This window comes from Hydra vulgaris, chromosome 08, assembly GCF_038396675.1.
Source record: "Hydra vulgaris chromosome 08, alternate assembly HydraT2T_AEP".
In the NCBI taxonomy this organism is placed as follows: Eukaryota; Metazoa; Cnidaria; class Hydrozoa; order Anthoathecata; family Hydridae; genus Hydra; species Hydra vulgaris.
Window position 1 is genome coordinate 1970001 of NC_088927.1, and position 14296 is coordinate 1984296.

Below are 14296 nucleotides of genomic sequence, written 5' to 3' on the forward strand. Positions count from 1 at the left end.
TTGAAATAGTTATTTCCAATAAACAAGTTATATTTTTAACTTCTTTTAAATATTAAAAATGTGCGTGAAGAATACATTAATATTATTTATTAATTATCAAATTTCATTTCGTTGATTTAGCAATATTACAATTTTTTCATATAATCATGCAAAAATACGAATAACATCATAACATCGTAAACGTGACAAAAAGTTTTAATATTTTTCGAATATATATGTATACTGTTATAATCACTCAGGGGCTCAAAGTAGGTAAGAATGATGCGTTAGGGTTAGGGTAAATAATTATTGTTAATTTAAAGGAAATAAATGTACCATTTTATTAAAAAAAACCTTTAGTCGTTTTTTCATGATATTGGTTCTAATATCAATTACTTCAAGATTTTTGCTTAACTGTATTAGCAATTTTAAATTATTCATTTGCTTTTTATTAGTATCTTTAAAAAATAAAAAAATAATATTTAAAAAAAGCCATTAAAGAAATAAAAAAATATTAAATATGAGCATATTATTCATTTAGACATTGTTAAACAATTTTTTCAGCCGGGCAAACACCATTTTAATGGATTGCATTGGATCTCTATGGGCATTTTAAACGATTAACTGTGATTTGATAAATCAGTTACACAGTGGACTAATTGTGGCAGCCACCAAAAGTGGCTAGATGATGACTAGCCAGAGTATCATATTTTAGAAAATTATTAACAAACAACTTAAAGTAAATGCCAATAATCGTCCAAAAAGTAACCATAGAGCAAAACTCAAATGCATATATAGATCCACTGCAAATTCAGTGCAAAAATGTTTGCTGAAGTTATATTTAAAATAAGTTATTATTCTATAAAAATAATTGTATGATGTCAAGCAAACTATTAGACTTAGGCTCAACGATCTTTTTCATTATCACAAGGCTTGATTTTTTTTATGAATCATAAACTTGGTTAGTTTGTACATTGTTACTAATAAATCTCCTAAATTTATAGCATTTTACATTTTATCAAACTAATATAATAGATATTGTTTGAATAAATTTCGAATTTTGCTTTGTTTTTTAGTAAGAATAAATGGAGTCCTACAAATGCCAGAACTTCAAAATGAGTTGTCTGAACTACTTGATCAAGATTGGTTAATATTGGTATTTCCTTAAAAGTCAAACAGCATTGTTTAGAATCAATTAGAAGTGATTTTATATAATTTTAAAAATAAACATCAAAAAAAAATGTTGAATAATGAAAAAAATCCGACGTTTAAAAAGTTAAAACTTGCCAGTTTAAAAACTCCGAAAAACGTTTTATTGAAGGAGGTGGAGGATCTTGCAAGTACACATTTTTTTAAATTTATTATTAGTTTGCAACTCTCATTATCTGTTCATTTTAAATTCTTTTAATTTAATTTTTTAAGTTGATTATTTTATATTCCTTATCAAATTGTATGCTAGAAAAAGTTGGTTATGATGATGATGATGTTATTTTATTTTTTTATACATTTGATTATTTTAGATTTTTGTAAAATGACTATTAAGTTGAAAAACTATTTTTGTATACTTTATTAATATATGTTTTAAACCATTCTTCTAATTCACCAAATAACAATGGAGAAAGAAATTCTTCATTAAACAGTGGTAAATATACAACATGTGCTATAATAACATGTTGATAATAAGGAGGATAATGATGATCATAATAATCATCACCGCAATCATGATGATGATCAATTTACTTATGGTAATGATGGTGATCATGACGTAAATATAAATACATAATTTGAGGATATATAATTAACAAATTAAATATAATTACATATAAACAACAATGTTATCATAATTTAAATAAAATAATAACATAATATAAACACTGAGAACCTTAACTAAGTACTAATTTTGTTTAACTTTAAAAATATTTTAATTTGAATATAAATAATCTTGTTATAGTATTTTAAAATGCTTGATTCTACATATTTTATGAGACATATTATTGTTAAAACTGTTTCATTTGAGATTTTAAAAGATTCAGATTAAGATCAAAAATAAATATGATTAAGTATGAAGTTAAAAACAACAACAACGGATTACTCTTTTTAGTTATCAAAAGGTTTTTTAAAGCTCATTTTTAAATTGATTAAGGGAAGAAAAAGTTTTAAACTAATTGCTAATAAGCGTTTTTTAGATCTTCTGATTGCGATTGAGAATTTAATGGCAGCATATTTTGCTTTCGGATGAATAATTGCTATTTGAAAATCGTGTTGGGGTATAAACGATTTATTTTTTTAAAAATGAGTTAAATAAAACTGGTGTCATTTTATTAATAACTTTTAATATATATATGAAAGTATAATAAAGATTAAGTTGGAATAGGTTGAGTATTTTAAATTTATGGTAAAAAAAGTAGTGTGTGAGATCTAAATTCAAATCTTTGATCAGCAATATTATGCTGTAAAAAATATTGAAAATCCACATTTTCTTTAATTTTTACAGCATATTTTATTTAAATTTGCAGCATATAATTTTTTTATACATTAGTGCTGCAATAAGCAACGTTAGCATAATTTATAAAGCAAAGAATAAAATAAAAGTAAATGAATTTCAAACATGTTTTGTTAAGCAACTATTTGACTTTGTACCGGGGGCTAATTTTTTTTAAATTTTATTTCGGATTAAACGTATGTAGTTCTTCCACTTAACATATTCATATAAAGCTACACCTAAAAACGACAAAGAATGCTTTCTCTTGACTTAGTTTTACGGGAATGTCCACTTTTTCATGAAGAAGATGGAAGAAACAATATTTTTTTTTTTAGATATCTAAGGACAATTTGTTCGATACAAACTATTTGATTTACAGTTTTTAAACTTTCAATACAAACGTTCAAATAATAAACAGCGAACGTTTACTAAAGATTCACTGCAAACATTACTTTGACAGCTCTTGAACGTTCGCCATAAACACACCTTAACGCACTGGAAGTTTACTCGACGTTTAACTATTTTTATAAACTTTTTAATTAAACCTATACTTTTTAATTAAACCTATTCTATTATAACCTATATTTATATATATATATATATATATATATATATATATATATATATATATATATATATATATATATATATATATATATATATATATATATATTTACATATATATATATATATATATATATATTTACACACATATATATATATATATTTACACACATATATATATATATATATATATATATATATATATATATTTACATATATATATATATATATATATATATATTTACACACATATATATATATATATATATTTACACACATATATATATATATATATATATATATATATATATATATATATATATATATATATATATATATATATATATATATATATATATATATATATATATATATATACTTCTTGAGCAACGTAATAGCAATAAATGTGAACATATTTTAAAGAAAAACACGACATTTTTTAATCTTGACATATTTCGTAGTTAATATTTTACATTTAAAAAAAAAAAAAATTTACAATTTAAAACTCTGGATATAAGTATAAAATCAAAAAAATTGTTATTTTATAGTTTATTGCAGAAAAAATGACTTTTTAAACTAAAAGTGAAAAAAGTTTATTTTTTATAATTTCAAAAAAATCTTAAATAATAATTTTCTTATAAAATAATTGCTATTTTTGAAATTTTTATAAAATTTTGCTTCTTTTGAGACCCAACATGACATACTTTTGAAAAACCTTTTTTTACATAATATTAGGGACCCATTAAAATTTTAAAGGTCTTGAGGAACCTCAAGATAATTTCCTAGAGCATTGATATTTTTCCAGAGTATTTCTGATATGACTAGACAACTTTTGCACACCCAGGCTAAACGAATTGTAAAAAAAACTAAAATTCACTCCACCCTAGTGTGTATTCATATACATAGTTGTTCGCTAAAGGAGAAAGTTCGCTTTTAAGTTGAGTATTGAGAAACTGTGCAATGCTATTAAACTGAGCGAAAACGTCCGTCTTTTTTATAAATACTGGCGGTAGAAAAAATTAAGACCGTTGTTTAATAATTCTAGTTCATCCTGTTATAAAGTCTATGATGACATATTTTTTATTATTATTAATAAGTTAAACGGACAATACATAAACCGTAAGTTCATCATTAACTAGCAAAGCTAGATCGTATAGCAGCATTAAAGCAACGACGGAAAATTATGTACTATGGTAACTGTTTTAGATGCCGGTCTAAATTAGTATTAAACTTTTTCACTGAAGGAGTATTCACGACATTGTGGGGGAATGTTAATTGGATTAAAACACCAGCTAACTAACTCAATATTATTCTCTAATTTAAATTTTTGAATAAGATTCAATCGTTTTCTTTGTTCGTATAGAGAAGTGATAGCAAGTTTGATACACCTTGATTGATAATCAAAAGGCTTCATTTCTTGTGGTACTTTTGTAACATGCCGTTAAATGCTTTTAATTATAGAATTGTCCTTTTCTAAATAAGGACACCAAGCAGTAGTGGAAAATTCTAGAAGTGGACGTATATAAGCTTGTATATAGCTTTTTCTAGAGTTGTGCATCTCTACGTATGAAGGAATGTTTTAGGATACCAAACATTTTGTTAGCCTTGGCTGCAGCAATAGAAGTTTGGTAATGTTGCTTTAGGCCATTAGAAATTAAAACACCAAAGTCTCTTTCTGATGAGGTTGATTCAAGTTGAACTTGTTGAGACTGTTGTTTGAGCTTCGGTCATCAATAAAGTATAGGTGTGGAACGGATTTGGATTGGTTGAAATGCATTATTTTACATTTCCTAATATTTATTTCCATAAGCCATTCTTGAACCCAATTAACAATGTTGTCAATGTCAGCTTGCAGACAATGTTTTTGTTCTTCAGTACTTACCACACTAAGGATTTTTGTGTCGTCTGTATACATTTTGCATATATTTTTGTTACTAATTTGTTCTGGTAAATCATTATTGAAGATATTAAAAAGCATTGGACCAAGAACTGAGCCTTGAGAAACGCCACTAGTAACTTTTTCCCATTCCGAAGTTACATTACAGAGTTGGGCACGTTGAGTACCATTTGAAAGAAACGCTTTAATCCAGTTTAAAATTTTACCTTCAATTCCATAGGATTTCAACTTTTGTAGCAGTCTAGTGTGAGGAACTTTGTTAAACGCGTTAGCGAAAGCTAGAAAGACAACGTCAACTGGAAGCTTAAGTGACATATTGTAGGTCAGGAAATCCATAGTCTCAAGTAAATTAGTAACACAAGATCTTTTGTTATGAAACCATGCTGACAATTCGATATAAGATTTTGAGACAGTAGATGCATTATCTTATTTTTAACAGTTTTCTCAGTTATTTTACATGGCACAGAAGTAATGGAAATGGGACTGTAATTGTTTGGATCCATTTTAGAACCTCCTTTGAACAAAGGAGTCACATTTTCTTCAAGCCATGCCTTTGGTAACATGCCTTGTTCCATTAATTTTTGGTAGATGATTGCTAGTGGAGTTGCTATTGTGTTAAAGCATGCCTTGAGTACGTAAGGGCTTATCTGATCTTTACCCATAGATTTATAACCATCAAGAGTAGCGAGGTGACTTCGAACAGACTAATAATAAAAGCAGATATGAAAAAGTGATATAGCTGTGTGTTTAGTAAGAAGTGGTAAATATTGAATGTGAGGTTCAATAGTAAAGACAGATTGAAACTGTTTGTTTAGAGTGTTAGCAATATCGTTGGTCGTTATTAATTTCCCTAGTCATTGATTGTAATGACACAATCTGGTTGCTTACAGTGCGTTTGCTATAAATATAAGCAAAAAATTTCTTTGGATTTTTCTTGTCATTAGATAAATTAATTTCATAGGTATGGATTGCATCACGAGTTGCTTTCTTTACCAGATTACGAGTTTGTTTGTACTCGTAATCTGGTAAAGAAAGTTGTAACCAGAGGAATGGTTTTCCATTTGCTGTTGACGTTGAGAAACCAGACCTTTCTCTTGTGTTTGATTAAAAATAATAGTTCACGGGTTATCCAGGGTAATTTTCGTTTTATTTCTATAAAAGTGATGAAAGGAATGAAATTTTGGCAGCATTTCTTATAGATATTACAAAATAGTTGGTAGCATTTATCTGCATCTAAATTTTGAAAAAATTTTTCCCATTCCAAATTGGAAAGATAATTATTAAATACATTGTAATCCCCTTTACTGTATGCAAATTTTGAACATCTGGAGAGGTTATTGCTGATAGTAACATTAGATAACTGATACTGCCAGGACAAAGTGCAGTGACCTTGTGATTTATTCCCTCATTTATTCGATCAACGGATTCGCTGATTATTAGGTCAAGCGTATTATTTGAAGAACCATTGGATTGCATAAAAGTTGGTTTGGATACATGTCGATAGCGGTGAAGTTCAAAAATAGTATTACAAATTTGGCGTCCAAAATGGTTTCACCGCCTGTTGTATCCAATCAATCTTTGTTTCACTTGATGCTTGCGAAGTTGAAATCCTCAGTAAAAATAAGGCCTCGGAAACTTTCGTTTTTAATTAGAGATTTTGAATATGAAATGGATCTAGCAATTTCGTTGAAGGCTGATAAGCTACTAGTTGGTGGGCGATAAATGCATCCTTTAAGAAGAGATTCTTTATTTAATATTAGTTCAAGCCAGAGTTGTTCTGAATGTTTAATTCCTTCATGCAATTTATATTTTGTGCATTTATTTATGTTATAATTACTTTTTACATATATATTGCAATACCACCACCGCGAGTAGATCGATCGTTTCTATAAATATTGTAATTAGGAAAAAAAGGTGCTGAAAATTCATTAAACCAAGTTTCCGTAATAAAAGTGACATCATATTCAAAACTAGTAGCAGCTAGAAAAAGCTCTTGGAGTTTTTGGTGGTTCAATTATTTAGCATTGGCGTAAAAGCAGTTTAGATAACTGGCAGATGATAAGTTTTTTTTTAATTGTTGGGTGTGTAGCTGATTGTTTATTTTATTTGGAGAGCATTGCACTAATTGTTTGCGGTCGATATGGATGGTCGCAAAATTTCAACCATTTTAACTTTACTAGCATCTGCAGCTATTTTTTTGTCCACGAAGAGATGCTTATTAATTCTACGAATTGAGATTTGGTGACATCAATACAGCGAACAGTGCCTCCGCGAAAAACACGCAAAGGGCTGATCAAGTTTTAGAATGAATTGGAGCTGCTCATTCAAATTTTTTTTTCAGCATATAGCTTATGAGGTTTGGTTGCTCTGATGGAGTACGATTTGGTCGGATAAAAATTTCTTTATATTTTGTGTTACTAACATATTTTTTTTGCTGAGGAGATTACCTTATTACGAGCATCTATAGAGTCTGATTCAACTATAACAGGACAGGAAGTATATTTTTTATAAAAGGTGCCGATGCACAACTTGAATTAGTCGGACGATTAATAGATTTTATATTTACAGGTAGATTGATTGCTTGGAATATATCACTAACTGTACTTGTGTCTTCATCTAAACATTCTTCAGGAGAGCTCATTTAAGAGTTTTGCACTCCAATAAACACTACTCTAGTAGCTCTATTAGCCTGCATGCATTTTTTTCTATTGTACTCATAAGAGCGTAGTTGGCAGAAGTACCAATTTTGGTGATATCAGAATAAGAAGGCTTCAAAGAATGTTGCTTTTGTTGAACGGATTTTTCTTTTCTAAGACTCTCAAGTTTTTGACGCAGTATACAATTTTTATCTTTAAGTAACTGTAACTCTTTTTCCATGGCTGTTTTAAAAGCAAAAAATTTGTAACGGAGTTCTTCATTTTTATTTAAGGCATAGGCAACTGAGTTTGTTTTCAGTAGAGCTGACATAATTGATCGAGTACTTCCGACTATTGATGCAAAACACAAATATAGATCAATAGGAGGGCTACCACCCTGAATAACAGTGGATTACCTGTTAATCCACTGTTATTGGAGGGTGAAATATATTGTTATTATTATTATTTGCTTAACACAATTAAAACTGTTAGTTTTTCGTGCTTTTTATTATGAACAGAGTGTTGGTGTTTAGAAGGAAGGCTAGTAAATTTTGTGAGGGAGCATAATTTCTTCTAGTGAGTTTTAATAATGGAAAGATCTTTTTTCTTTACCTTATTATTAATTACTTTTAACAAAAAATACCACTGTATATTTGTGCAATTGTTCCTTACCTATGATTTTAAACCATTTAATTTGTTCAACAGAGATTTTTTTTTGTTGATTCTTTTATGTAATGCACTTTTGAGTTTTCATCAAAATTATATCAGAATAGTTTGCATAAGGTATACTAAAACCTAAGTACTTTGAAAATACTTTAAATCGTTTGCAGCTTTTAAGAAAGTTTATATCCAAACGAGCTTTGATACTTTTAATATATAGCTTTTCCAGCTTTTGTAAAATATGTACGGTTAAAAGTTCTTGTGAAGATTTTGCTAGATCGTAAAATATATTTCTTGAGCAACGTAATAGCAATAAATGTGAACATATTTTAAGGAAAAACACGATATTTTTTAATCTTGACATATTTCGTAGTTAAGCTACTACATTTTCAAAAGATAAAATTACAACTTAAAACTCTAGATATAAATATAAAATCAAAATTTAAAGACATTACAGAGAAATATTAACAAACAAATATAGTTGTTAAAAACCAAAAAAAATTATTTAACAAATTATAATACCGTAAATAGCAAAAAAAGTGAAAATAAAATTATAAGTAAATTAAAAAAAAAAAAAGAAAATAGAAAATTTTATGTGTATATATATATATATATATATATATATATATATATATATATATATATATATATATATATATATATATATATATATATATATATATATATATACAGTATTAGACAAAACATTTGCAACCAACATCGAACAATGCTAAAAAGTGTTCCTAATTTTACATGCCTTAAAAACGAAACGAACTATACTACCTCAGCAAACAGTTCAGGAGTCTGGAGTCACAGCATGCCATGAAATGAGCAATCAGCTGACAGGTGACAGCACACAGGCAGAAATTCGTTGACAAGTGCCATTTTGCAGCGGACAAAACAAGTGCAACTTTTTTGGTTTGTTTTATTTTCTTATGTCTGGCCTGTGTCAACGTCACGGAAGTTTTTAATAATTAAAGGAAGTATCCAGAAGTTTCCAGAAGCATGCAGAAGCTTCCAGAAGTTTCTAGAAGAAGCATCTGGAAGCATCCAGTAGCATTCAGAAGTATCCAGAAACATTCAGAAGCATCCAGACGCATCCAGAAGCTTCCAGAAGCATCGAAAAGAAGCACCTAGAATCTTCTAGAATAGGGTCACACAGGTCCATTTTACTATATAAGAGACATGTAAATCGACATGTAATTCAGTCAGTATATGGAAGTCAATCAGTCAGTATTATCAAGACAGTTTATCGAAGTGAGTTTTATCAAAGTGTTTTATCGAAGAACATCAATACAAGAAGTGAAATGCAGCAAGTGTTTCATTACATCAATACAGTCCACATCCAACCAAGACTTTGTGTTCCACAGAGCATTAATGTGTCATCACAAGGTAAATGTAACACGGTAAGCCTTGAGAAGCGTAATTATTTATTTTTATTATTTTTATGACTTCAAGTGCAAAAATGGCTCCCGACAGTCTTGGATTGGAACTAAGAAAGAAAATTATTAGCGATTACGTAAGTGGAATATCACAAAAAAGTATTTTGGATAAATATCGCGTGAAAAAATGGACCGTATCAAGACTATGTTCTAAATATCGTTCTACGGGGAAGTTGGCAGCAGATAACAAAGGTGGAATACCGCGTTTCACCAATTCTAGAGAGGATTCTATGATTTTCAGATCCGTCAAGAAGGATCCCTGGATATCTTCAGTCGAGATACAAAAGCAATTAGAGCTAACTGTATCGGACCGACCAATCAGACGACGTGCTGTTGAAGCCGGATTGTTTTCTCGACGCCCTGCAAAGAAACCATTGTTTTTGCTAAAAAAACAGAAGAAAAGACTCCTGTTTGCTACACCTCATATTGACTGGAATGCGCAGAAATGGCGAACTGTCCTGTTCAGTGATGAATCGAGGTTCAACATCATTGGGAGCGATGGCATTTGCCGTGTACGTCGACCGTCTGGAAAACGCCTTGATTTACGTTACTGCCATAAGATCGAGAAGCATGGTGGAGGCAATGTAATGATCTGGGGGTGTTTTTCTGATAACGGTCTAGGTCCATCACATCGAAACGATGGAATAATGGACCGTTTCATGTATAAAAATATCCTGAAAGATGTTATGTTACCTCATGCTGAATGGAATATGCCAATAAAATGGGTTTTTCAGCAAGACAACGATCCGAAACACACTGCAAAAGTAGTCAAGCAGTGGTTTCAATACAACCACCTATCGGTGATTGATTGGCCGCCTCAATATCTGGATCTCAACCCTATCGAGAACCTGTGGGAGATCGTCAACCGCAGAATTAATCGTGAAGGCGTTCGTAATAATGATCAACTGTTTGAACAAATCCAAAAGGCCTGGGCAGCGATTCCACTAAGTTTCATTGATCACCTGAACGAATCTATGCCTCGAAGATGCAAGGCTGTGATTGACAAAAAAGTATTCGCCACGAATTATTGATAGCGAAAAACAGCTTTGTCAACATTTTGTCAAGTTGCACTTGTTTTGTCCAGAAGGAAATCAATTTTTTTTAATACTTTTGAATAATTTATTAATTTTCGTTTACAAATAATGAACTTTGAGATGAATAAAACTTGAAGAACTTTGTCTCTAAACAGTTACATAGTTATTTCTCTAAATTGAAAAAATGCAGCACTTTATTATAAAGAAACTAAATTAGCATTATTTGGTTGCACTCGTTTTGTCCAACACTGTATATATATGTATATATATACATATATATATATAAATATATATATATATATATACATACATATATATATATATATATGTATATATAAATATATATATATATATATATATATATATGTATATGTGTATGTATATATATATATATATATATATATATATATATGTTTATATATTTATGTGCATATACACACATATATATACATATATATATATATATATATATATATATATACATATATATAAACACATATATATGTATATACATATATATATTACATATATACATATATAAACATATATATATGTATATACATATATATATTACATATATATATATATATATATATTTATATGTATATATATATATATATATATATATATATATATTGAAATTGAAACTTTACCTAGCTTTGGTTACGATATAAAAAGTTTTATATATATATATATATATATATATATTCATATTAATATATATCATTTATTTGTTGACCACAAAATAAAATACTATAAGTTAATTTACTTCATAGCTTTTTCCAATCTTCATTCAAAGTATCTATGTAGTGATATAATCTAAGGTTACAATAAAAGCTAATCATTTTAACTCAAATATATATTTCATTTTAGGAATGGTTATTAAATAAGCACTTAATTACCTATTTAATGGTACTTAAGTACAAATTCAACATGCGTTACAACTGAATGACACCATATCAAGCTTATTTAAGAGCCTGGGATTGAATTGCTACAACCATATGGCACACAATTAGTTGAACTAACTAAAATTAGTTAATAAAAACTCATTCTGAAAAATATTACTTTTTGTAAAAAAAAGTTCGTTTTTTTAACAAGTTAGTGCTTTAAAGGGCACTAACAGCAATTTACATCAGTTTAAGTCAAATCTGTATACATAAAAACGTCAACAACACATAAAATAAATATGCGTTGTTTTAGTAAAAAGGAACAGCTTTTTAACAAATAAAAAAAAAATACATAAGTCTTTTTTAAAGTAGTACAATTTCCAATACCTTATCAAAAATAAAAATTCATTTTTTGGTATTAAAAATTATTAGTAAAAAATTGAATTATTTTATTAAAAATGAAAATGTTCTTTGTGTGAAAGTGATTTAAATGTACCATTTATAAAAGACTTAAATTGTTTAAAACTGTTAATTCTATGAAAAAACAGTTTTATACTCGAACAACTAAAATAGACAACGCAAGCTTATACAAACTACAACAGACAAATGTTAATAATTAAATCTCTTGTATGATTCGTAAAACGCCGTTTTACATAGTTTCAATAATAATTACAGGGTCTGGAAGAGATTCCCGAACTAATTTTCTGCTATGTTTTGTGATGTAAATAAAATACTTCTGCAATTTGTTTTTGTTGATTAACGTTCAATGACCGTCCTTAGACTTCAATAAAATAGAAAATAAAACACATATTAGTTAAAAGTTTTACAATAGAAGACAAAAGAACCGAAGTTTTAAATTTGAATCACGCGGATTTGTCTGCACGTGATGTGATTCGTGTTTCTGGAGTATCTAAAATTACATTTTACATAGTGTTTAAACGTTGCAGTGCTGAAAGAGCCAAAATGCCTTCTCCAGTGAATAAAAAAGTTGATAAAAGGTTTACAGAAAAGCTTAAAAAGCATGTTGAAAATAATCCTACTGTATCCATCAGAAAGACAGCAACATTGTTTAATGTTGATGAAAGGACAGATAGAAGAACTCTAAAAAAACTTGGAAAAGTCAGCGTGGCCCGACCTTCATGTTAACTTTTAACAGAAAAACTAAAAACTTTACGATTGGAACGATCAGAGAAGCTTCTAAATCAGCTAAAAGCCCATGCTTCATCAACAGTTAAAGTTTTCTCTGATGAAAAACTTTTTAGTGTTGACTGTGTCATAAGTAAGCAAAATGACAGAGTCATTGTGCAGAAGGAAGACAAGGCACCACCTGTGTGTCACACCAGGCACCCTCAGCCCATCGTGATGCTAGGAATCATCGCTTCTAATGGAGAGAAATGTCCACCAATCTACATGAAAGAAAAAGAAAGAAAAAGTTAACTCTGATGTGTATATTAGCTTACTAAAACACTATGTGGTGCCATGACTGAGGAAGACATTCCCAGAAAACAATTACATTTTTCAACAGGACAATGCACCTTGTCATGGGTTCAGAAAAACTCAGCAATATCTTCAGGAAAATGTGGCAAATTTCTGACCCAAACACTTTTGGCCCCAATCCATCCCTGATCTGGATCCCCTTGATTATAATGTGTGGAGCGTAGTTGAGAGTAAGGGTTTTAAAAAGGCCCATTCAAGTGTCAAGTCACTGAAGTCATCAATTACCTGTGCTTGGAACTCAATGTCAAGGGACTATATAATAAGCACCTGCCAGTCCTTCCGTCCTAGGATTGAGGCAGTGATCAATAAAAAAGGAGATTTAGTTGAATGTTAAGGTGGAAAAAGTATTTATCTTCAACTTTTCTTCAATAATTATTTAATGAATATAATTTTTTAGTACTTTAAAAAATCATTTTGAAAAATTTTCTAAAAAGTTCGCGAGTCGCTGCCGCACCCTGTATTATTATAGTAATAATAATCCCACACCAGTAAAGTAGTATTAATCCCACACCAAACTGTTTTGGTAGGGGATTATTATATCCTCCATGGCTCCTTATAGCATTGAAAAAAACTTCCAAATGATCTTGAGAGACAAAGATTATAATCACCATTTTCAACGTAACAATTCCATATTCCCATATATGAATTTAAGCTAATAGTCTGGTCAAATTAGGGTCCGACCTGGATAAAATTTAGATAAAAATGAATTTTGTATCATTCAAAGCGTAATTTTTTCTACTCTAACATATCCAAAATCCATTAAAATCCATTTTGGGGAAAAAAAGTTATGATTATTTTAGCTCACCTCACTTTTATTCAAGTTTATTAAACCGCGAACTGACGTGTTTGAACTGCGACGTGTTTATTACCGCGAACTGACGTGTTTGAACTGCAACTAAACAAAGAAGTCAAAAATGGCAAAAAATTTAACAATTTCTCATTTAAAAATTATAGAACTTCATGATTGTACAATTATTAAAATTTTTAACGATATAATTAAAAAGTTGGAAAACCAAGTGAAAACTTTAAAAGATGAAAGCAAAGTTCTGAAACTGGAAATTAACGATTTAAAAAAATATGTCAATTTCGCTAGTGATAAATATCATAAAGTTTTAGTTGAACTTGCTGAAGCAAAGCCTGATCATAGTAAACCAAATTCAGTAGAAAATATTGTTACTGAGTCCATGAAGGATACTTTGGCAGAGCAAGAGATAGAAG

General features: G+C 29.0%; 1 long non-coding RNA gene across 2 annotated transcripts in view; it reads left to right on the forward strand.

Annotated features, from left to right (window-relative positions):
* LOC136082894 (uncharacterized) overlaps window positions 1-14296 on the forward strand; it is a 74235-nt gene that overhangs the window by 17169 nt on the left and 42770 nt on the right. For both annotated transcript variants that reach the window (XR_010639811.1, XR_010639812.1), the window contains exon 2: window positions 1056-1319. This is a non-coding gene — a long non-coding RNA (uncharacterized LOC136082894). The remainder of the gene's footprint in view (window positions 1-1055; window positions 1320-14296) is intronic.